A 25,907-nucleotide genomic window follows, 5' to 3' on the forward strand; every position below is an offset into this window, starting at 1 on the left:
AAGCAGATTTGAGGTTCATTTTAGGAACCAAGACTGAAACTAAGTTTGTAGCCTTCTCTGAAAGAATTGGGGCTGAAATAATATTTTAAAGGGTCTTGCATCTCCTGTAGATGTGCATTCTAACAACTGATGTTGTTCTGCTACACTTTCTTCCCTTCCTCTTCATCAAGAAGGAATCTACACCTATTTAAGAAATGATGCTTATATAAGGCTTTTCCTAAATGCTCCTGAACACTCCTGACATCCGTCAGAAAACTCCTATGTCTACTCTAACATGGGAAGACAGGAAGCTATCCTATATTGATTCTGATCACTGGTTTGTTGGTTTAGTTCTCCTCATCTAGAATCTAAGCATTTATGTTGCATTCTCTCCAGGGATTTATCCAAAGAGGAGCTCCCCACATTTTTTGGCTGGATCTGGATCAAAGAAGCACTTCAGTTTAAAGCATTGTAAATATAAACAGGAAAAACAGGGGTCCGCATTGCCATATGGTGGCACAATGTTATATCGCATATACAACACACATAAATCGCTTTTTCTTTACCATTGTAGCTGACTCCCTTGTTAGGCAAAGTAGCTGATAGCCAGAAATGCCAAAACAGTTTTAGAAAAAGTAGACCATCCCTCCCCAATTATCCATTATTTCCTGAAACCAATCACCCCAGCACCCTATGCCGATTCAGACTGCTAAAATGCTGAGTCAAATTTGGGTTTGACGCAACAAGACTGCCCTTACTTGTGTGGCGGCCTGACAGGAACAACTTCATTTAAACACTGAAGCCATGTTCGGAATCTCCAAAATTAAGAGTTAACTAGATGGTAGTAGCACCGCAGCCTATTCCCAGTCCCCATAAAATTGACTCTGCACCCCAAGCTCATTTGGGAATGGCAGCATCATAATCTTTTAAAAATAGTAACAGTTGCCTAGCTCTCATCGAGGAAGTATCTGATTTGGGCTACAGCACTTCAGACGGGGAGAGGCTCTTGTGATTAAGTAGGGAAGGAATCCTTTCATATAAAAATCTAGAAGCGCAGCTGAAGGGTTCTAGCCTAGGTTTGCTTCCACACATGCGAGTTTTCCATGTGGAGGGAGCATTCAATCATGAGAGCCATCATCTGCTGCCTGAAATGATACAGGTGAGCCACAGGTTTACCACCTCAAAGAAAATTAGGCTAATTATTATCCGATATGCAACATCTTGTTTTGAACAATCGTGGAAAAGAGAAGGGGGAAAGGAGGATTGGGAGAGTGCCCTGGTCTACAAATAAAAATGACCTAGTCATCAACAGGAATAGAAGATTCCTCAGCCACCTAAACCACACAAACACTTACGGATCAGTAATTGAAACAGGAAGTAGAGTTGGAATAAATGGAGGTTTCTCTTAACAGAGGGATGTAGACAGTGGACTCCAAGGATCAGTATTTGAACTGGTTCATAAATAATTAAATGGTGGCAGGACCCAAATGAGAGACCCTCCAGAAGATCCTAACTGGTTGGCAGAGTCATGGGAGTTCAGGTATCCTGGATCCAAATCATATAGGGTCTAATTGGTAACAAGCAGTGCTTAGGGTTTGAACTGTGCTCAGAAACACACTAGAGGCCAGAAATCATCACTTTTCAAGCTTGCTATGACAAAACACGTCTCAGTTTTACATTCCTCAGAGAATATTAATCTGAATGGAACCGGTTTATTTGGTCAGAACTGCATAGTGCCTGCAAGGATCCACCTTTTAAATTAATGCAGATAAATTTCCCCTGTAGGAAAGTTAGTTATGCAAAGGGTGTTCCTGCTGCAGCTTGTTAACAATTACTTTCCATGGGATATGTAGCAACTTCATATTGCCTAGAGAAAGAACCCGAATGCTAGAAAACCCAGCGGTTAATGACTAGAAGGAGACAGTGTTTCAAAATCCCAACATGTGGGGCAGAGATTAAATGAATGGATTGGGAAGACTGTCACCTGTCTCTGCTAAGTGCAAAACACTTTGGAACTTTTCCAACCTTATGCAGTTTCAGGATTCCTAAACTTTAGAAGAGCAAGAAAACAAAACTGAATATTTTTTTGTGTTGTCTCAGAACTTTTTGCCACACACTTCTGAAGCACCGAGTAAGCATTTAAGATCAGGTTATTTAATTGCAAAGTGATGAGAAACAAATAGTTTCCCCTGCTTTATTTTCTTTAATATTTAATTTAATATTGCCAGGACATTGGTTGAAGCTGAGCACAATTCAGGTGTTTTTAGACTGTGAATCTAGTTTTTGTTTTAATTAAAAAATCCCTTCTGTACAACACCTAGCACATATGAAATGCTTAAAAATGATGCTGACATCATGCTAGCCATTGTTGTGCTTGTTAAATGAAAGGGAAGGAATTCACAATCAGTGAGGGAGAGGAAAGAACACATCTGAAGGCAGTCCTGTGTAGGGAAGTTGTTAAATGTTTTCCTGTGTTTGGTGCTTTAATTTGCTGGAAGCTGCCCAGAGTGGTTGGGACAACCCAGTCAGATAGATGGCATATAAATATATTATTATTATTAAGTACACAAACCTCTGTGGAAGCCTCAACGCAAACATTCTCTTTGCACTGGTCATATGCAACTTACATTTGGGAATCTTTGTGCTATACCTAGAGATCATTTATCAGCAGTGTTTCCCATGAGCTCGTAGGACGCAAGGGTACAGCATACATTCCGAAAAGCAGGTGGTGTTGGAAGGAAGCTGTTTGCTACATGAACTAGGGGGCTGCAGCTACTTGCCACATGGGTGGGAGGAAGGGGTACAAAAGACCCAAGCAGAAGCTCCCCCCCCCCAATAGCTCAACAAGAACAAGCTCACCACAGTTGCATGAATCATGGAATCATAGAATTGTAGAGTTGGAAGAGACCCTTAGGATCATCTAGTCCAACCCCCTGCAATGCAGAAATCTACAGCTGTCCCATAGATGCAACCCTGGTGTTATCAGCACCACACTCTAATGAAGTGATGTGATTTAGTGATCCGCAACAGTGCTATTTATGAAGACCACATAAATAAAAGCCAATATACAAAAAGTGGTTGCCACTGCGGTTGTGTAAGGACATGCAAATTATCATGTTGTTTGGCAGGGCAGAGGAGGCAGGCTTTCTTTCGATGCCTTAAAACCTGTTTTGGAGAGGCTTGGGATGGGGCACACAAGCCTCCCAGCCACAGTGTCAGCAGCTGCAGCCCTTCGATCTAAGGAGAAGAAAAACCCCATGCAGCCAGTTTACCTGCTGCACCCTCTGCTTTTCAGAACCTCACTTAAAACAGTGCAAGCAGATGAGTTTTGAAGCCAATTTTTCTTCCCCCAATAAGGTGGAGAGGGGAGAATCACCTCAACCTTTTGAATTTAACTGAAAACATAGAAGCAGATATAACTCTTTTAAAATGCAACCAACAGTACTGTGCATTCGGCTCCAGATTAATAAGGTAATATTACTGGCTCGGCATCTTTTTCTAGTCATACCTGTTACCACAGCTTTAGGCGAGTCAGTTTTTCCCAGACACTCCCTTCCATTTGCCTACTTCAAGTTTTTAACTCAACGCATGCCTCTCCTGTGTGTTCTTCACGAAAACATGCTATCAATCCACTGGCGTCAGAATATGATCTATCGTGGGGGGCGGGAATCACTAATCTCTCAGCAACAAACACACACAAATGCATCTATCTGTACCTGTCTAAGAAAAGAATACCTGCTTTTTGTCAGAGGAGCTTGAAAGTCCACATAACTGAACTGAGACCTTGCCTGCTTTCCAACATGGTCTGGGATCTAAGAAACGATCTGTGTGACACAAAACGTAAACCATCAAGATAGTAATGAAAACTAGACCACTGAGCACTTTTAGAACACTTTGCATGCATTATGACAATTCATGCTTACAACAGCTCTATAGGAGACATATAATTATTATCCCCATCTTGCAAATGGGGGGCTGATGCTCATGGAGCAGTAGCTTGCCTAAAGCTACCTCATGAGCTCATAGAAAAGCAGAGGTTTGATTGGACATCCCTGAGCGTTCACTCTCGTCACCACCAAAAATAATTTAAATACAGTTTCTACTCCCATCTGGCAACACACACACAAAATCAAAGGACAGAGTCAACATGTCAATTGTTAAAGAAAAGGGAAGAAATCTTCAGAAGATGAAACACAGTTTGAGGGTAATCTTAACCCAATTCTAGGAGGAGAGGGAAAGGAAACTTTTCCTATTCAATTTCCAGAGTACTGTAGTAACCAAACTGGACTTTTGTAACGAAAGTGGCACATTAAAGACTTAACACATTTATTATGATACAAGCTGATTAAGCCCATAAAAGTTTATGAAACCTGTCACAAAAAACTTACCTTTACCAGTCACCAATGGAGGAAAGCTCACTTGGGCTGCTGCCCAAGAGAAATCTCATTGCTACTAAACACAGCTTCGGTGCAAAGCAAACGACGACAGCTTTCATTCACAACCACCACCCCTAAGCCACATGCTTGCAATAAAAGCCCAACCCACATGTGAAATGCTTACAATAATTCAAAGCCCAGCCCACAAACAAAACGCTGTGATCCATTTTATCATAATCACTCAACAGCTTTCTGACTAAGGAGACCTGTCAGAATGATCAGCTGCCAGTTCCACAGAGTACCATTTGGCCAGCTACATGCAACAATACAGTATGGGAAGAGGACGCAGTAGAAGAAAGGAGGTGGGGAGATGTCACTGATAGGTTCCTTGAAATGCCAAATGCGTTCACCCTCCAACAGAATCCTACCTTTGTAAAATTATACAACTGTTTGGGCACTGCTTCCCTCCAACCCAAACGTGTTTGTTTGTTTGTTTGTTTAAAAAAAACTGGTTCTGAAGGCATTTGGCTTCCTCATGCTTTATCAGCGAACAAGTGATAGATTGCATCTTACATGATGCAAAGAGCATTATACAGTCACAGACCTGGTACAATTATTACTGACATGAGAAAGCTTGCACATCGTTGAGAAAGGGGAAGCCTGTAAACCTTTCGACGGTCCTAGCAAACATGCACACTGCCCATGTATTAATTATGCATCCGTGTATTGTATGTTTGCAGCGATACCATCAGACCTGGGAGTTCAGCAGCCACCTGGCTGTCACCTTTTAATATGAGAGAGCTTTCCAGTTAGAGGGGGGGAAACTAGCACCCTTGTTGTCTCGGCATCTCAAGTGGAAGAAAACAGACCAGGTGCCACTTTCCTCTCTGCTTCCCCCTTCCAGGAAGAATCCCAGCAGAATAGCAAAAGATCTGTCCTCATGGAGAGAGAAATATAAGTGCTTTAGAAAAAAAAATGTAGCAAGAATCTTATTACGGAAAGTATTAGACAAAAGGCAGCCTAAAGACGACTCTTGCCAGCAGCTCCATCAGTAATATTTCAGGGTTAAACTTTAGGTGCCAAGAAGCTATTGTTTCACAAAGAAAGCAAATAGAAATTATTTCTCAAGCCGATATCACCAAGCAGTCGCCTGTTTGCGCTTTAGACACTACAATTCCCAAAGAGAGAAGATTCAAATGGCATGTCTTCAATAATAGTAACTCAACATGCATGGAAGAGTTACAGATACATTTGTCTAAATCCTGCACAAAGTTTAAGTCTGCTAAAGGGCCACTTTGTCCCATTCAGTGGGGCGGGAGAGAGTCTTGGTTTCTCCCATGGTGCAGGATCAGATCCACAGGAAAGCCAGGAAGGGTGCATGAAGGGAAGTGCCTGAAAAAATCATGAAGTGTTGAGGGCGATGCAAATAGTCTGTCATATCAGATGTCATGACATGCGAAACACTGGAATGCTTTTGTTTATATATAGAGCAGTTTATCAGCAGCATGCCTGACATGCCTGCAGTTCTTAGCCACCGGAGATCTTCCACTGTGTTATGTACACAGGAGATACTGATACACTTTAATGTACACAACACACACCAATAAAAGCAACATATATATATATGTATATTAGGATCAACAGCACCAACCACACTGTAGATGAAGTAAACAAATTTTAGTTACATGATTTCTTTGTTTGTTTGCTCTAGTCAGGACCTTTAAGAAGGCCCAAACTAAACACAATGGGGGTTAAACATTTGGGGCAGGATTCAACTAGGTTGTGCTCGCACAACCTGCCTCCCCACCTGCCCCACAACCTGTCCCATGCAAATCTGCTCTGGAAGGTTGGGGAAACCCACAGAACAGGTTTAGGTGCTGTGTCAGGCGGGGGAGTGGGATGGGGGGGGGGAGAAAGGGGAGAACCTGTCATGTAAACAGACTTTGTTCCCAGTCCACATACTCATAGAATCATAGAATCATAGAATCATAGAATCATAGAGTTGGAAGAGACCACAAGGGCCATCCAGTCCAACCCCCTGCCAAGCAGGAAACACCATCAAAGCATTCCTGACAGATGGCTGTCAAGCTTCTGCTTAAAGACCTCCAAAGAAGGAGACTCCACCACACTCCTTGGCAGCAAATTCCACTGCCGAACAGCTCTTACTGTCAGGAAGTTCTTCCTAATGTTTAGGTGGAATCTTCTTTCTTGTAGTTTGAATCCGTTGCTCCGTGTCCGCTTCTCTGGAGCAGCAGAAAACAACCTTTCTCCCTCCTTTATATGACATCCTTTTATATATTTGAACATGGTTATCATATCACCCCTTAACCTTCTCTTCTCCAGGCTAAACATACCCAGCTCCCTAAGCCGTTCCTCATAAGGCATCGTTTCCAGGCCTTTGACCATTTTGGTTGCCCTCTTCTGGACACGTTCCAGCTTATCAGTATCCTTCTTGAACTGTGGTGCCCAGAACTGGACACAATACTCCAGGTGAGGTCTGACCAGAGCAGAATACAGTGGTACTATTACTTCCCTTGATCTAGATGCTATACTCCTATTGATGCAGCCCAGAATTGCATTGGCTTTTTTAGCTGCTGCATCACACTGCTGACTCATGTCAAGTTTGTGGTCAACCAAAACTCCTAGATCCTTTTCACATGTACTGCTCTCAAGCCAGGTGTCTCCCATCCTGTATTTGTGCCTTTCATTTTTTTTGCCCAAATGTAGTACTTTACATTTCTCCTTGTTAAAATTCATCTTGTTTGCTTTGGCCCAGTTGTCTAATCTGTTAAGGTCATTCTGAAGTGTGATCCTGTCCTCTGGGGTGTTAGCCACCCCTCCCAACTTGGTGTCATCTGCAAACTTGCTCAGGATTCCCTCAAGCCCATCATCCAAGTCATTGATAAAGATGTTGAACAAGACTGGGCCCAAGACAGAACCCTGTGGCACCCCACTAGTCACTACTCTCCAGGATGAGGAGGAGCCATTGATGAGCACCCTTTGGGTTCGGTCAGTAATCCAGCTACAAATCCACTGAATGGTAGCATTGTCTAGCCCACATTTTACCAGCTTCTTTACAAGAATATCATGGGGCACCTTGTCAAAGGCCTTGCTGAAATCAAGATAGGCTACATCCACAGCGTTCCCTTCATCTACCAGGCTTGTAATTCTGTCAAAAAATGAGATCAGATTAGTCTGACATGACTTATTTTTCAGGAACCCATGCTGACTTTTAGTGATCACAGAGTTTCTTTCTAGGTGCTCACAGACTGTTTGCTTAATGATCTGCTCTAGAATCTTTCCTGGTATTGATGTCAGGCTGACTGGGCGGTAATTGTTTGGGTCCTCTCTTTTCCCCTTTTTGAAAATAGGGACAACATTTGCCCTCCTCCAGTCTGCTGGAACTTCGCCTGTTCTCCAGGAATTTTCAAAGATTATTGCCAGTGGTTCTGAAATCACCTCTGCCAGTTCTTTTAATACTCTTTACTCCACTTAGCACTATGCTAAATTCCACCTATGCTTTCAACACCGCTCCTCTCCCTTATGTAAATAAAAAGAGATTTAAGTAGCAGCTGCTGCTGCAGGGCTCCATCCTGCAAACACCCCCCAAAGAGGCCTACAAAAAGTTAAAGTTACCATAAATCAAGATGGTCAAAATGAGAACATTAAGCCACTACAACATAAAAGAGCAATGTAAGGAATAAGGAAGATCTTGGTGTATCTGCAAGCACATGTAAAGATGAGCAGTCCTTCAGGTATCCTCGTCCCAAGTCAGGAAGGTGACTTAAGACATTGTGTGAACAAAAGACATGCATCCATATCAGAGAACGGTAGCAGAACATTGCTCCATCTATCTCAGTCTACACCAAGCTTCCCTAACCTTGAGACCTCAGGTGTGGTTGGAATACGATGCCCATCATCCCAAGTGCTCAGGAGACGATGAGAGCTGTAGTCCAACAGCATCTGGGATCAGAGGGTGGAGAAGGTGAGTTTTCACCAACTGCCAGTGAATCTCTGGAGTATTTCCCCGTGACAGGAGTCTTTCCCAGCACTGCCTGCAGAAGGCAGGCTTGAACCTGGGATATTTTGCTCTTAACACTAAGCTATGCCTCTTCCCACTGCCCAAGCATGTTCTAAAGGAACAAAATCGAAAAATGTTAACTTGCGTATAACTTAGGCATTTTAACAATTGTGTTTTAATTAAGCAAAAATAAAACAATGGCGCTGGGACTCGGGTGGCGCTGTGGGTTAAACCACTGAGCTTAGGGCTTGCCAATCAGAAGGTCAGCGGTTCGAATCCCCGCAACTGCCCACCTAGCAGTTCAAAAGCACGTCAAAGTGCAAGTAGATAAATAGGTACCCCTCTGGCGGGACGGTAAACGGCATTTCCGTATGCTTCTCTGGTTCGCCAGAAGCGGCTTAGCCATGCTGGCCACATGACCCGGAAGCTATACGCCGGCTCCCTTGGCCAGTAAAACGAGATGAGCGTTGCAACCCCAGAGTCGTCCGCGACTGGACCTAATGGTCAGGGGTCCCTTTACCTTTTTTTTAAAAAATGGCGCTAGACTAGAGAAGGGGCTGCAAAGCCCCTTTGGGATCCAGATCTACATTTGGTACAAGTATAATCCATATTATACTACAGACTGCAACATAAAGATTCTATGATTCTATAAAAGCAGCACGACGACAACCTAGAAAATGTGTTACGCCCATCACAATACTGCAACAGAGAGGAAGCACCATCCAAGATAAATCTGAGAATCACTTCCTGCCATTGCCCAAACTACTGTCAGGAAGCATTTGATTATCTATTCTTGATTTCAGGCAAAACACCAGTTTGAATCATTTCCTTAAAAAAAAACACTACCTATCTGATCTTTCATCTATCATTTGAGAAGGAAATGGAGAATAATGATCCAGGGGTGGATCTTTAAGAATAATTACTTCAGCAAAAATGAAGAAAGGTACATTAACATGAGATAAAGGCAGAACCTTCAACACTCCCTTGAAACGGTCAAAATTATTAAAGACTGAAGCTGTGCTCCAAAATACAGATTTGGAAAGCAAACATTTAAAAATCATCACCATAGATACTCACCCGTGACACAGAGAGAGAGAGAAAAAGGAAGAACATAAACAAAAAGCCAGTCCCATCATTCAAAATGCAAGCTGCTTACTTAGGTCCTCAATTGTACAGTATAGGGAAAATTCTTATACAAAATATTATCCAGCTGCAAAAATATGCCAGTCCAATGACCTGTTCTGCAACTCAATCCTTTATTATGGAGACTCGTCTACTTCTTATATAGAAGACATGTGGCCTTCATGGGGGGGGGGGAGTCTCTAGCTCAGGCACCCCCAAACTCCCATCATCCCTAGCTAACAGGACCAGTGGTCAGAGATGATGGGAATTGTAGTCCCAAAACCTCTGGAGGGCCGAGTTTGGGGATGCCTGCTCTAGCTGCTCAGAAACATCACTTTCTAAAAGTATAGCAACGTTTTGGCGTCTTTAATCCACAAGGACAGCGCATCACCCGTAAGACCATTTCAAAGTGACAAGGGTCACTCTTGGAGGCTGCACCTCCTGCCTCCTGGAAGGCCATCATGGCAAGGGGAAGGCCAGGCCATACCCAACCATCCAGGGAAGGAAGGAGCAGCGGCAGGCAGCTAGTTTCTCCCCTCCCTGCCAGAAAGAACCAACCGTTGTTCTTGGCCTGAAGCTGAAGGAAGTACAGCCTGGCCTCTGTTGCCAGACAGAAAACAAGGCTTGCAGAGCATGTTGGTGCACCTGTGGCCCTAACTGAATATAAATTCCTGTTTACAACTCAACCAACTCTGCTTTGGCATTGGTCAAATGAACCTCCACCCCTTACCTTTCCCCTCTACTCCCCTTTCCTTGTGTCTCTTAAGTTTGTAAACATCTCTCTCTTTAAAAGTTATATATATCAGCCACCCCCAAACTCGGCCCTCCAGCTGTTTTAGGACTACAACTCTCATTGTCCCTAGCTAACAGGACCAGTGATCAGGGATGATGGGAACTGTAGTCCCAAAACATTTGGAGAGCTGAGTTTGGGGGTGCCTGATATATATGAATGAATTCAATAAACTGAAGACAGCTTCCTTCATCAGCAACACCTTTCCCCTGCTCTTTTCTCTACCAAATTTTCTGTTTATTAACCAGTCCAAGGAAGTCTTCTGGGAGACCCAGGAACTAGCTGCACATTCTGCACCTTTCATTAAGGACGAGGCTACTGCTTGAGTTTATTCCCTACAGTTGTTCACGGCCAATGCTTACTTGACCGATTATCTTTTCTTCCCTTGGTTTATGTCCCCTAGAAACTCTTCTTATGCCAAACAAGCCTTTACCTCACAAGTTCCTTTGGTCCTAGCATGGGCAAATGGGGGGGGGTGAATACAACAAGTTGCCACAATGTATACAATGGCCCCTCTCTCTACTTAATTGAATTAGCTGGGAGGTGCTGCATCTGCTTCTTAAGGCACATTTTGACCAGCTTAACAGTTTAGTATTATGTTCTTATTTTCTTGAAGCAACAACAAATTGTAACACTTAGTGAAAAGCAGGGCATAAATGTGTCACACTTCATTAACTGTTACAACGGTTTCCATGAAATAGGGCAGACTTTAACTCACATATTATATGGCAGGACAGACAGAGGCCAAGAGAAAGTTTGGAGATTCCTCATGGTTTAAGGCAAACAAAAGAAGATGTTCTGTACATCTGATTTCATGAAAGTGAACCAGTGTTGAGCTATAAATGGCCCTAAATACCCATACAACACACCCGCCATGGCAAGCTTCTTCCCACAACACAGTAATTCATGAATAATGACGCCTGCAAGTCTCAAAGGCTGGCAAATGTCCCAAATATGTGAATGAAATGGACGAAAATATAGTTATTATTTATTTGTGGAGTACTTTGTAATGTCACTTTGAAGGCTAGGAACAGAGTGGATATAGTTGTCAGTCTTGGCACGCATTCCAATTAGTATTAATTCTTTCAATTCATTGCTTCTTTAAAAAGAGGTGATGTGGCATGCATTTCTGTTTATACCAGTGTCAGCCAATGACATCTCTTCCACCAATTTACATGAATAGCTTCTAAACTTAAATTGAACAAGATGGTTGGGGCCAACCTCACAAAGAAAACATAGGATTCCAATTCCATTATTTCCCTCCTAAAGCTAATGTGACCATGAGGGTATTTTCCAGAGTGAGTCAGTGAATACCATTAACTTTACCCACCCTCTGATATTTTCCTGAGAATGTACCTGTCATTTTACAGGTGCCCCTGCAAGCTGAACTCCAGTACCAGAAGGGAGGCCAAGGGCCTCATGGTGGACATGGAAGAGGTCAAGCATAGCTCTCTCTCATCTGCCACACCCTCACTGTTATCTCAGGAAATGGCACACTGAGATCACATGCTTTCTGAGGTAAGCGATATGCCCCTTAGATGTATGGTTACATCACTGAATTGAAAGAAAAATGGTGCAGATTGTAGTAGTAGTGGTAGTAGTAGTAGCAGCAGCAGCAGCAATAGTAATAGTAATAGTAATACTGTAGTAGTATCCCAATTATTTGTTGTATAAAATTATACCACAGGCTGGCAAGATTACTCACAATCCAAGGATGTGGCATGATGCTTATGGACAAAGTTACTACAATTGTACTTTATAGAGCACTGTTACTGTGGAATCCCTTTATGTATACCATACTGAAACAATTTATATGGCTTGCTAACAGCATTCACAGGTACGTAGCTGCTTGCAAAAGCCTTCTTGGTTCTCCCAAGGTCTTGTTCCCCAAGTAATTATGCATCCTTAACTAAAAGAACACCCCTCCTCCACTAATTTTGCACAGAGGCACTTTCAACGGGGATTACAGCTAGGGAGAGGAAAGTTGCAGCGGGCATGTCATGCCCGCTGCAGTTTTCCCTGGTTTGCAAATACAACCACAGGCCCAAAAAGGTCAGTGCCCCCTAACTTAAGGAGCGTGCACTCAGAGAGATAGCTCAGTCGGTAGAACATGAGACAATAAATTTCAGGGTTATGGGTTCGAGCTCCATGTTGGGCAAAAAAATTCCTGCATTGCAGGTTGGCCTTGATAACCCTCATGGTGCCGTCCAACCCTCATGGTGCCGTCCAACTCTGATTCTGTGACTCTATTTCAACTAGTCTACTCTAAGTGTAGCTTAGTCAGATACCAACCATAACTATATTAAGAGAAAATATTGAATTGAATGAACTTTCCTTGATCTAATTTATATTCATTCTAGATTTCAGCATTCTTACTGATTTGTATAAATCATTCTTTCAACATTTAGTCTTCTAAAAAGGAGTGCCCCCCCCAATAATAAGAATGATAACCTGGCCATTTTAAGCACTCGGTGTCTTTGAAATCTTGACAGTAGAAATATAAGCTTTAGCAACAAATATCTGAAGATGTGAAGTATTTGAATGTACTATTTGTAGCTTTCATTTCTGTGAAGACATGAGGTGGGTAAACAGCACATTTCAGGTATAATGGATACACACATTATGTTGTGCATACTTGCCATTTACATTAAGTGAGCCCTGCACTTTCTCTTTCTAAACAGGATTAATGGCTATGCAAATCAGCCTTGGACTTGCACTGATTACATTGAAAGATAATTAATCAGACCAATTAACATCAAATCCAGATTTCAATGAAGTCAAAGCAACCAAACTGCAAATCTACATTGGATAATGAGGGAAACTATTTAGTTCTCAATGTGCATCTCATTTGCTAATGTACAATGCTTCAAAAGGCACAAGTTAATGTTTCCAATATCTTCCCTTAATGCCAGTCTCTTATCTCTTCAACAAACCTGATTTGCTTCATATAATTTCTGGGAAGAGGTACCATTAGAAAGCTTTAGTTGACAATTTACCATTAGTATAATTCATCAAAAAGTCTTAGTGCAATGAGTCAGCTGAGAGTATGCTGATTACAGATTCCTAAGCATATGTTATCATTTAGGGTGGTTATTGCACTAACACAGCTTTGGGTTCAAACATATGCTTTGCATATTCGAAATCAAAGCCGCAGGGTGGATTTGATTTAAATCAAACTGATTTAAATCACGATTTAAATCACGATTTAAATCACTAGTCAGTAAGGCTTGATTTAAATCATAGTTTTCTACATAAAGACTAATACTTGCTGGTATAACTTTAATATGCAAGTAGATGAAGATTTTTTGAATAACAACTTTTCATATTAGTTTTTTATCCCCAGTTTAATAGGTTAATCATTCATATTTGGACAACTTTACTGTTGTACTTAGGAAGGAGAAAAATAATCATTACCTTAATAATAACAATTTAAATAGATTTATTCAACTGAAACAATAACATTACAGCATATGTTATTTGCTTAAACAAACATCCATGTTTGTTAACTAATTTGGCTAAACAAAAACAATATATATATATTTTAAGAAACTTAGACTGTCAGCCCAGCCTACACATGAAAAACTTAAATACTGTCCACTCCAAACAATCAGAAAAATATTGTTTCTATTCTATTCACTGAACTTCTTGAAACTTAGTACTGAAGGGGTTGTTTCTGTATTCATAGGTTTGTAGAACAATAGGATTAAGGTCTTTTTCTCAACTCTGTTCATGTTATAACATTTTTGCTGGGAAGAAGAGGCATGTGATCTCTGTTGAGTCAAATTCAGTTTTGAGAACTGCAAAAGTAAACCAAGCACCTGTGATAATATCTTGTAGGCAGAGAAACTGCCCAATAATCTTACAAAAACCTCTGGAAGAGCATGACATTGTGAATGGATTAATGGAAATTATTTACCCCAAAAATTAAACATATACAACCTTATTCTACATAATTAAAAAACTAATCTTTATTTCATGATGGAATAACCTTTGGGTGGCAATATATTTTCCTCAAAAAGCATTTTATTTAAAAAAATCCAATTTAAATCAAAAAAATCGATTTAAATCAAAAAAATCCGATTTAAATCAAAAAAATCCAAATTTTTTGATTTTTTTTAAAAAATCATTGATTTTTATCCACCCTGCAAAGCCGTCATCTTATGAACTCTTAGAGATACAGACACCCATCTGAGATCTAGCAACTTTGCAACCAAGGAGTGTCAGTTACACACACCCACACACCAACGCCACCCCCTCAGCAAGCTAAAGAAATGCACCACTTCCTTGAAGGTTCCTAAATAATGCAATTAGGAGAGTAAATTGAGCAAATGCCATCACAGAAACCCCTCAGAATCTACAGGCAGATTCATTCTGCATTCAGAGCTCAGCTGACAAATGGTAATCAAAATGACTAAAGCCTCAAGATTAATCAGTTTTTAGCTTTAAAAAAATCCAAGAAAAACTTAGCCACACAAACACACACACTCCAGTGGGTTGAATAAAGACACAATTAGTGTAGATGAATCATTCCCTATTAATATTGAAGATCTATGTCTACAACATTAAAATAATTCCATGTGTAGGCAAGAACTAGTTACTGCCAAAGCCAACGAGTATGGTATGCAATGATGCAATCTGAATTTAAGATCTTGCCAAACTTGCTGGGCTCCTAGTTTCAGGGGTGGACTTTGGTAATATGGCATTGGTATTATTATTATTATTATTATTATTATTGATCGTCTTATTATTTTGCACACACACACACACGGCTTAACATCCTGTAGCCTAAATCCAGCACTCCTAGTTTTGGTGCAAGATATGCAAAGTTTGGGTGGAGAGCAGAATGGTTCCATACCACTTTGGCTTCTACAGTCCACTCTAGACTTGGGCAAAGTGGAATCCGCGATGAACTCCAGTGATGCACAAACAAAGCCATGTCCATCAGGCTTCTTTGTGCATACATACCTGATTCAGAGAATGCAAATGGGGCTGCTTCCCCAATTCTCCTGCATGGCGAAACAAGTGGTATATTCATCACCTCTGGACCATGGCAGACATGACTGGGGCAACCTCCATGAATATCCCGGACCACACTGGGAGAATGCCTGGCACCTCTGACACATTCCACCCATTTGCTATGCCCAAGAAAACTGTGGGTTTTTTTTCAGCTGTAAGGCAGAATACATGAGCAGGATAACATGTAAAGGTGGAATGGGGTGGGTGGGGATGAGGAACAGAGGTAGAGAAGCTGGCAAGATACTTGAAGCTTCACTGAATAGGAAGAAGGTACTGCTACTCCTTTTTCTTAAACTAACTGTGATGGCTGAGGCTGACGGGAGTTGCAGCCAAATCATCAGCACCAGGTCAGCAATGGGTGCCTTAAACCACTCATGTGAAATGTAGTGGATGGCAAGAGAAGAGAGGGCCTTTCTGGTTGTGTTGCCTGCTTGTGAAATCCCTCCCTTGGAAAACTCGCCTGGTACCTATGCCAACAACTTTTCAGCACTCAGCAAATATTTTCCCAGCCTTTTAACATCTGGTGTATTTTTGTTTTAGCACTGTCTTTATCGGTTGCAAACTGTTTTACTAATTAGTTGTGCTTCGTGAGCTGTGTTTTTAATTGCTCCAGGAATTTTCATTCGAAATGTTTTAAAGAAAGACTGGATCAGACACATTCCAGTGTATTGAGTCCTCATTCTGTATGGAGTGAACTCACACTGGAGCTGAAATTATGCTGACATTTTCTACAGGACTTCTCAGTCTCCACTTCAATTCCAATGCAGACCAAACATTCGGGAACACCAACATGGTATAGGATGAGGGCAGCATTAGTGGAGGAAAAGTTGTGATGGTTCTTATGTCCCCAATTACAAACATCTTCCAATACAGTCATTTCAGGCTCACATTTCAGACAGCACTCCCAATGAGAATGGTCCCCCAGCTGAAGAAAGGAATGCATTTTTCCCAGCGACAATAGATGGCTGTCTGAATGCTAGGAATAGGAGATGTCGCCTAAACAGAAGTGCTTTCTTATAGGGGAAGAAGAAAAAAAATCTGGATTCTGTGCAACTCAGGAACATACATACATTTGTTGTGATAGAAACCGATCTACGGGAAAGGCCCAAAGTGAGTTGGTGCGCCATGCATTGGCAGTTTAGGGACTACTTTTAATCCTATTTCCATTCACACTGTCCAGTGACCACAATATAATCCAGGAGCCAAAGTCTGGCTAATGAGAAAAACAAAAGCACCAGCACTGTAACCTTCCCAACAGCACGGTTGGGCCAGGGATTTTAAGGCAAATTGTAATAACTAGTTACGGTAGCTACAGATTAGGTAGAAAGCACAAACACTTCATGACGTGGTTTCAATTAAGCACTTTTTTTATAAAAAAAAAACACCACTTCAAGGGTCATTGATCCACAAATCCTGTTACATGAATCCAGAATTACAGAGTATTATCAACATCTGAAAACGCAATAGTCCACTTCAAAGCAATTCTATGCACAGTTTTGTTGACCTCAGTAAGGCTACTGTGATCAAAACAGCCTCTAATACTAATCTTGTGCAATATCTATAATGAGTTTGGTCTTAAGCCTAGAACTTGCATTGCCCTACAACTTCCATTTCCAGAATCAAACCATGGTAAAAAGCACTTTCCCTGTAAATAGACTTCACCTCGTGCAATCTAGAATGCCAGTGTTCGCCTCCTCAGCTTTATGTACTATCAATATAGCAAAAACCAACAGTTATAATTTTTCCAGCAGACTTTACCTCAAGGGATGCAGAAGTCATCTTTCAAAAATGTGGAATATGATTCTCTTGACCACAACACAAAAACCTAGTCTCTTTTGATATATCACAACCAAACTGTAATCCACAACATCAATTAGAAGTGCAATTAGGAGTTTCTTTGGAAAACAGCAGAGCAGACTGATGTTTCAAAAAAACCCTCTATTTCATCTGAGAAGTATGCTTCTTAAAAAAAATAAAAATAAAAGGGGAATGGGTGGCAAATCAGTAGCTTCCTGCTTCATTCTGAAGGTGAGTCAACGCCCCCTCCCAAAAATAGGGCAAGTGTGGCTTCCCCATTTTGTTAGAAGAGATGGAAAAATATATCAAATTCCTAAGTGATAACAACATAGTACCAATTGTTTGGGGCCAACACACACATACACACCACCCCCTGAAATCTTAAGTGTTAGGAGAAAATTTTAAGGTGCCTGTTCAGCCTAGCTCCAAGTATATTTTCCAGCCTCAAAAATGTCAGAAGTGACAATTTAGTAACAACAACTTCTGATTTTATCACGTATCAATATAGTGCAGTGGTGGCTAACCTCTGGCCCTCTAGGTGTTGTTTGGCTCCAATTTCCATCATACCTGACCACTGGCCTTGCTTGCTGTGGCTTATGGGAGCTGGAGTCCAACATCATGTGGAGGTCTACAGATTAGTCACCCTTGCTATGAAGTAAGCACTGAAGTAAGGAAGAACTGAATTGAGGATTCACTCCATTTTCTACAGCCTTTAACCACTTCATTGCATATTAAAGTTTCAACAGAAATGCGTACCCATCTACACCACAAAATGCACTGACTTACCCAGCAATCTTAACCTCGTCTACTCAGAAGTAAGTCATATTGAATGCAGTGAGGCTCACTCCCAGGAGGTAGGGATAGTTTTGCAGTCTTATTTACTTATTAGGAAGTCCCCCTGATTTCAGTGGCTCTCAATGGTCCTTTATGGAACCACAGACTCCAGAGAATATTTTTTGGAGTAACAATGCTGCTGTCTCATAGCAACGTATTCCATTTGCGCAGAGTGTCTCTCAAGTATAGGAGATGGCCACTCTCATAATTGCAAATAAACTATCAGTGACACTTAAATCTGCAATTCTCAGCTGCTATAACACTACTATCTTACAGCAAAGCAGTAAACAAGACTTGTGAGATCAAAGTAATATGCTCTGGTTAAGGGAAATAACCCCCAAAAGATGACAAATGTTTAAAAGACATCAACTTTACAAGACCCCAAGTGTGCCTCGCAGAATACATGGTTCCCATTTCAAGTCATCCATGCTTCAGCCAGACTTCCATGTTACTGTTTAATTCATACCATAGGCATCTATTGCCTTGTGTCTCAACAGAAGAGACAACACTTTTTACCCTAGAAATCAAAAGCCATTTGTAGGACTTGAAGTTGCCTGTTAACCATTATAGGACATCCAAATATTTTTGAACTACGTTAGCCAACAATATAAAGAAAAGCTCTGTGAATCCAGGAACCCTGCTATATTCCCCCAAGAGTGAAACCCAATAGCTACCTGGACACAACTCCTGGTTACTCTTATTCCAGCATAAGCCATGCTAGACACAGCGGGATTTACTTCAAGGTGAACATAGAGAGGATTGGGCTAAATGCACATGAAGACCTAGAGCCCAAGTACATGTACTGGGAAGAAAGCTCCAGTGCAATTAAATGTTAAACATACTTCCAGCTTGTGCAGCTGATTTTGTTGCAATGCTTTGACTTCTTGACAACTCAGAACCCATTTGCAATAGATGACCAAAAAAAGGACAAAGGCTCAAAGTGATTAGTTTCAAATACTCATCAGGTTCTGTCAAGTTCAAGCCTTAAGTTGTGTCTGCATAGGATACATGTCAAAGATTGATGTGCTCAGGCAGCTAGTGCATTTTGATTATGTATTTTGTGGTTTTACAGTGGTACCTCGACAACTGAATGACTCGACTTCCGAAGGTTTTGACTTCCGAAGTCGACAACCCCAGAAGTCTTTTCACTGTGTGCGCATTCTGCTCCTGTGCAGAAGCGCAAAATCGTGCTTTGCGCATGCGCAGAACGGGCGCTTCGAGAACCGAAGACTTCGACTTATGAAGACGGCCGCGGAATGGATCGTCTTCATAAGTTGAGGTACCACTGTATATACCTCCAGGTATAGGATGGTATAATAATGATGATGATGATGATAGTGTTCAGCTCAACACACACATGTCCCAGGATGCGGCAAGCCCACAGCTCCTAGTTTGATATGCTTTGAAGTATAGAGTAGACTAACACAGATGGTAAGAGTGCATTCTTACCTATGCAAAAGACTGACTGTTTAATACAAAAAAAACCACACAATATTTTTTTGAAAAACCCCGAGGCATTTACCTGGCAGCCTGGCTGATTTACATGCCTACCCAGAAGTTAAGTTCAACTGAATTCAGTAAAGTTTCCTCCCAGGTAAGCAAGTATAGGATTGCAGCCATAAGGAACATACTGCTCAGATTATATTATAGATTGCATCTTTTGGCATTAAGATTTATGCCTCAGTCAGCCCCAGATGTTTATTTTCATTGCAGCGAAAGTTTCAATGAGCTGGGGATGAATGGAATTCAAGATTAGAACCTTTAATTCATTTATACACCTCAAAGAGGTTTACAAAAGGCTGCATGCTTACAAGCCTCATGGAAAACAGCAGGATTTACTTCTGAATAGCATCACACCTCAAGTCCAAGAGCCAGTTGCTTGGAGTAGGCATGATAATATGGCCTAGTCCTGTTCATATACCATGTGTGTGTGTGTGTGTGTGTGAGAGAGAGAGAGAGAGAGAGAGAGAGAGAGCATGCAAAAACTGTCCCTGCTGTCCACATTTCCTACATGCACATAGTCTACTAAAGGTCAGAACAAAGCCAGCTCTGGATCAGAGGTAGTCAACATGATGTCCTCCATTTTTTAGCACTACAACTCCCATCAGCCCTAGTTACAATGGGCAGTGGTCACAGATCATGGGAGTTGTAGTATGCAACATCTGGAACACACCATATTGGCTATTCCTGCTCTGGATAAATGACCAGAAACCCCATCTCCTGTAGGGTTCCCAATCTCACTGAGAGGGTCTATAGAAAGCAACTTGTATGCAAGGTAGGCTCTATTCACAGAGAAAAGAAAAGATCACAGGTGATGTGAAGGTTTTCTGCTTGGAGATTTTGGAGAACTGTTGCCAGCCAGAGACAGTGCTGGGCACATAGTGAAAGCACCTCCCACGACATCTTCCTTTAATAAATGTAGTGCTGCTTATCTCAAGACCTTACATTCCAGTGAGGCTGCAATCTTAAAACACTACTGTAACTCCAAAACTGCAGTCTGATCACAGGCATTTTTCCCTCAGAAAATGGAACTTCCAAGTCAGTACATGCAGGATTGGATCCTCAGGTACTTGGGAATTGAACTCAGCAGGGCTAACTTTGGAATATGGGATTGCACTATTGAGTCTAACTGGAAATAATGGGATTTGCTCCAAATAAAAGCACAATTAGTATCTCACTGCAAGTTGTTTTAAAAAAACCCAAGACATTCAGAAATAAGATACTCTGTTTTCAATGGAAATTTACTTCTTTTAAAAATGTGCTGAGCAGCACAATCCATTAGGAAGCAGCAAAGAGGTTCCCCCCTCCCCCCATCACAGACACAAGAACATGAGAAGAGCCTGCTGGATCAGGTCAGTGGCTCATCCAGTCCAGCATCCTGTTCTCACAGTGGCCAACCAGGTGGGAAACCTGAGCACTCTAGAACACTCCCCCTGCTGCCTCCTGTGGTTTCCAGCAACTGGCATTCAAGAAGCGTTATTGCCTCTGCCCATGAAGGCAGGGCAGAGCCATCACGGCTAATAGCTTCAACCTCCACCAATTTGTCTCATCCTCCTCTTTTAAAAGCCACCCAGGTTAGTGGCTGTGGCGACATCCTGTGGCAGCGAGTTCCATAGTTTTAATAACTACCTCACCTCCCCCGCAAAAAAGGAGAAGAGAAGCTGCGCTCTAAGTTTGCAAAAGAAAGTTAGGCGGCCAGTGAAACAAGGCTAAGCAACACACCTGAGGAAGCAGCGGCAGAGGACTCCCCCTCCCCAGTCCCCGTCCCCTGCCCCAAGGGACTCGCTGGGGGTTGCAAAGCCCCTACCCCACCCGCTCGCCCGCGGCAGGCAGAGAGTTCGACGGCGGTTTCTGCCCAGCCAGCCCGGCTTTGCGCCCTGGAAGGCGAGCGCGACGCGACTAACCTTGCCCGGCGAGGTCCGGCGGCAGCTGCGCTCGGCGTTCCCGCTACCGCGGAAGAACGCGCAGCTGCCTTTCTCTCCGCGCAGCCCTTTTAAGCATCCGCGTCCCTGCTGCGCGCGCTCGGGCTCCTAGGCGCCTCCAAGCCCCCTCGCGGCACGTGCACCAATTGGCTCCCGAGACTGGGCCAGACGGCCGCGAGGGTCCCCACGTGATTCCCCAGTCGGAGAGGAGTGTGGCGCCTGGACGCGGGTCCTGGGCGAGGGGGAGTCCTGGCGTTGCTCTGGGGCGGAGGGAAACTCGCGGACCGCAATTATGAGGCGACTCTCTGCACTGGCTCGAGCCTCTCAGGCTGCTGCTTCTGGGCTCCTGCTTGCAGCAGCAAGCTTAGCCCTGCTGGTTAGGGCGTGTTCTGACTGTACGCTTACTCGGGAGTCAGTCCCGTTGGTTTTAATGGGGCTTAGTTCTGAGTAAAGGGGCCTTGCAAGGGGAAGGGAGAATGCCAGCAGGTGCAGCTTCGCCTCTCACTACAGGAGGGGGAGGGACCTGTGGCCACCTTGAGGTTGCTGGAGTTAAAACTCATCAGAACTAGGGAGCTGACTTGCAGCTCAGTTAGTATTTGTTGGTTGAAGGGAAAAAATATAGAAGGGAGAATTCCTGGAGGCCAAGGTTGGGGCAAGTACTCTTTGGTGGAATCCCCAGCAGATATGTAAAGTCACAACATAGGCAGCAAAGTAAAGCATGGAAATAGAGGCCTTGACCTTTAGAATATGCCCCTCTATGTGATTTCCAAAAGCCCCCCCCCAAAAAAAAACCCAGTTTCTTTTCCAAGTTTCCTTCTTCCCCCCAGCATAGGAAAAGAGCACACATATGGTAAGGTTAAAAGTGATTGTACTTACAAATTCCCCCAAAGGCCAGATTCACGTGTTTCAGAATGACTGCACAGGCAGTAAACCTTAGCTGAGTTACAAAGTGAAAGTTCCTAAATTTATTGGTATGTATAGGAACTCAATAAATGGTATGAGTGGCGTTGAGAGCTGTGTAGTCGAACTGAAGTCACCAGCCCAAACCTCTCTACACACTCAAGTTTCTCATGTAGACTGGAGTTCTCTCACCAATGAGTACTTGCCCCGGACTTGGATTTTTGGCACCCAGGAATTCTCCTTTATTTATTTTTCCATCAACAGTATTGTCAGCACCAGGGATGGTGGGACTTGTTTCCATTCAGACGTCATTGGACTCCAACTCCCATCATCCTTGAATATTGACCATGCTGCCTGGAAATGATGGGAGTTGGAGTCCAACAACATCCCTGGCTCATCCCTGGTCTACACTGACTGGTTCCCCATCCCTACACTATAGCCCTGCAATAGGAAAAGCTGAAGCTGGGGATATTTTCCCTTCTGTGCTATTCTTTTCATCCTATTCCTTCCATACTTACATGGGAGTCACATTAATTTCAGTTGAACGTACTTTCCAAATAAACATACTTTTCCTTGTTATGTATGTTTACATGGAAGTAAGGAACTCAGTGAAACTTTCTTCTAAGTAATTGTGTATAGAACTGTGGCCTAATGCGAGCCATGATTATTCAGAAATAAATGCCACTGATTTCAATGATCATTACTTCTAAATTGGATTAGAGAGAGAACATTAAAGTACATAAATCCCCAAGGAGTCTAGACTTGCTAATCTACCCAACAGTGTGCCTGTGAAATTAATGGGATTCCACGGAAGTCACAATATATGTATTTCCATTTAACATACAATTGCACAGTTCCATTGACTAGTTAAATGTACAGGATGTTGCCAATTCCCTTAATTGTATTGTGGGTTTTTTCCATTATATGTTGTTTTTAAAATCCTAACTGCTGAATTCATAAGAACCTCCACTTTTAGGATTTTTTTCAAAAAGAATTACTGCCTACGTTTTTGTGGTTAAAAACAAAGCCAGTTTGCTTCCTTAAAGGAAGAGATACCAAAAACTGGGTGATGGTGAGCAAACTAAGGCTGCAATCTTATGCACAGCTTCTTATGAGTAAGTCCCACTGTTTTCAGAACATAAGAAGGGTCCTTTTGGATCAGACCAAACGCTTATGTCGCCCAGCATCCTCCTTCCTGCAATGGCCATCTATAAGCAAAAGTCCTCTGTACAAATGGAGGTGGCATGTAGCCACCATCTCTCCAGTAGTCTTTCATAGCCTCATTTTCAAAGTTGCCATCTGAGTTGGTGGCCATCAGCACCCCTTGTGACTGAGAAATGTACTAGAGCTAGAAATGGTGCTACCGTCTGATTTTGCTACGTTGCACAATCTCTTACTTTTGTGCTGGTTTTAATGGTATTATGAAGTAGATCTTTCAAATGCTTTCAAATCATATTTGATTTATGTTTTGGTGTGTGTATTATAACGCCACTTTGGGAAGAATGTGGCTTGAAAAGCAGGTTACAATTCTGTTAACTAAATAAATGTGCTTTGTGAAGGAGTACTTCCTTTTGTCTATCTTAAATCTCTCGCCATTTACAGCTTCATTAGATGAGCCTGGGTTCTGGTATTATGAGGAAGGAAAACAGTACGTAATTAATATCCATGCTCATTTGTGGTGGATAAGGAGCCATTGCAAAGAAAAGGAGATCCTGTTTCTCTTTACCCTCTACTGCAGGCATCCCCAAACTGCGGCCCTCCAGGTGTTTTGGCCTACAACTCCCATGATCCCTAGCTAACAGGACCAGTGGTCAGGGATGATGGGAATTGTAGTCCAAAACATCTGGAGGGCCGAAGTTTGGGGATGCCTGCTCTACTGCACTTAGCCATAGCAGAAGCAGATGGCATGGTCGAGAGGAGGTGCATATCTGGCCTCCTGGCAGGTAAGTCACTGTTGTGGACTAGGAGGGGGTAAAGCGCATTGCAGATGCACCAGCAAACCCAAAATCTGGTGCATCTCCTGGTGCCTTTGCGTTGCACCACACTTTCTGCCACCTTTCCTCTCCCAGTAAGCAGCTGTGATTTACCGTACCTGCTGGGAGGTCAGGTATGCACTACTGTCCACCATGCCATTCACCACTAATCCACAGCATGTTAGTGTTTTGAGGCCACACTTTTTGGCAACCCACCCCTCAGCTTGCTTGGGTGAAACCTCCCTGCTGCATTCCACCTGGGCTGAGGAAGATACAAAAACAGGTGTGTGATTAGCATACCAGGATCATGCAGACGAGCGAAATGTGTGCTATCTGAGGTTCAAGGCATGATGCTCAGTGCTCCCAGCAAACCTCACCCCATGGGATGCAGACAGTGGCATGATCTGGAGTTAGTGCTCGTCTAGTGTGACATGCACAAGCCTGTTCCCCCTCCAGCATGGCTGCAAGATCAGAAGCCTCGACTTCCGTTTTCAACAACTGTTGCTTTCTGTTAATAGGAAATGCAGCTAAACTTTTACCAGAGCAAGTCAGGATCATAAAATATTACAGGTGACCTGTTCAGGCCAGCTAACTAGTTTATCCCAGCTCAAATGAGTTCTGTCCAAATGCAACCAATGCCTGTCTAAGGAAATAAGCACAGAATCAGAGACTGAGATAGGAAATGGCCCCTGAAGGGGAAGGTAGACGTAGAGAACTGCCTCCTGGGGGAAAACAAAGCTTTCTCTGGGCTTCTCCTCTAGCCAATCTACCTACAAAGGAATGAGTCTGTATAAATGAGTGACGGGTGTACACTGGTGTTTTAAAAAATAAAGCAATTCCATGAAATTACATGGGTCTCCATTCTAAAGCTGTGTCCTGGAGAATTTTTTTTAAGTAGACCAAGTTTTCAAGTCTTTCACTCCCGCTTATCTGGTTTTTAGGATAGCATGTCACGTAGTGAGGCATAACCAGCTCAAAGGGTTTGCTGAGCAGGTCTTGAGTGCAGGTTGCTGATCTGGAGCCTGACAACAGTTTCTGTTATCTTGTGTTTCATCACCTATACAGGTCACTGAGTGTGTGTGATATCTGCACATCTTCAACACTGGGACCAAAACAACAACCAGCATCTGCTTCCTGAGCGTTCTTGGTGTTCTTGAATGTGACTGTGTTCGTTTGGGATTTATAGCAAGCAGAGTGTTGCCATGTTCATGTAGTCATAATAAGCGCAATTAATTACAACGTACTTGTGCAGCGTAATTAAAAGGTGGCAAGAAAGGTTGTTGCTTTTTAATGAACTGAATTTATATTTATTGCAATCCTACAATTAACCTTTTCTATATTAGCACAGAGCATTGCATTTTGGTACCACCCAAATGTGGGACACGGTGGCGCTGTGGTCTAAACCACAGAGCCTAGGGCTTGCCGATCAGAAGGTCAGCAGTTCGAATCCCCACGACGGGTGAGCTCCCGTTGCTCGGTCCCTGCTCCTGCCCACCTAGCAGTTCGAAAGCATGTCAAAGCGCAAGTAGATAAATAGGTACCGCTCTGGCGGGAAGGTAAACGGCATTTCCAAGCGCTGCTCTGGTTCGCCAGAAGCGGCTTAGTCATGCCGGCCACATGACCTGGAAGCTGTATGCGGACAAACGACAGCTCCCTCGGCCAGTAAAGTGAGATGAG

General features: G+C 42.7%; 1 protein-coding gene across 10 annotated transcripts in view; it reads right to left on the reverse strand.

The window, feature by feature from the left end:
- The window catches only part of PPFIBP2 (PPFIB scaffold protein 2), a 122,370-nt gene extending 100,885 nt beyond the window's left edge, over nt 1–21,485 (reverse strand). For 4 of the 10 annotated variants that reach the window (XM_088667814.1, XM_088667750.1, XM_088667744.1 and 1 more), the window contains exon 1: nt 21,340–21,478. The gene's annotated coding sequence lies outside the window, so the exon portion shown is untranslated. Of the gene's footprint in view, nt 1–3,714; nt 3,804–4,367; nt 4,500–21,339 lie in introns of those variants that run through there. The other 6 variants (XM_088667740.1, XM_088667730.1, XM_060275459.2 and 3 more) reach the window with 6 other exon arrangements.
- Between the last annotated feature and the right edge of the window lie 4,422 nt (nt 21,486–25,907).

Source organism: Zootoca vivipara, chromosome 1 (assembly GCF_965207765.1).
Source record: "Zootoca vivipara chromosome 1, rZooViv2.hap1.1, whole genome shotgun sequence".
NCBI classification, from domain to species: Eukaryota; Metazoa; Chordata; class Lepidosauria; order Squamata; family Lacertidae; genus Zootoca; species Zootoca vivipara.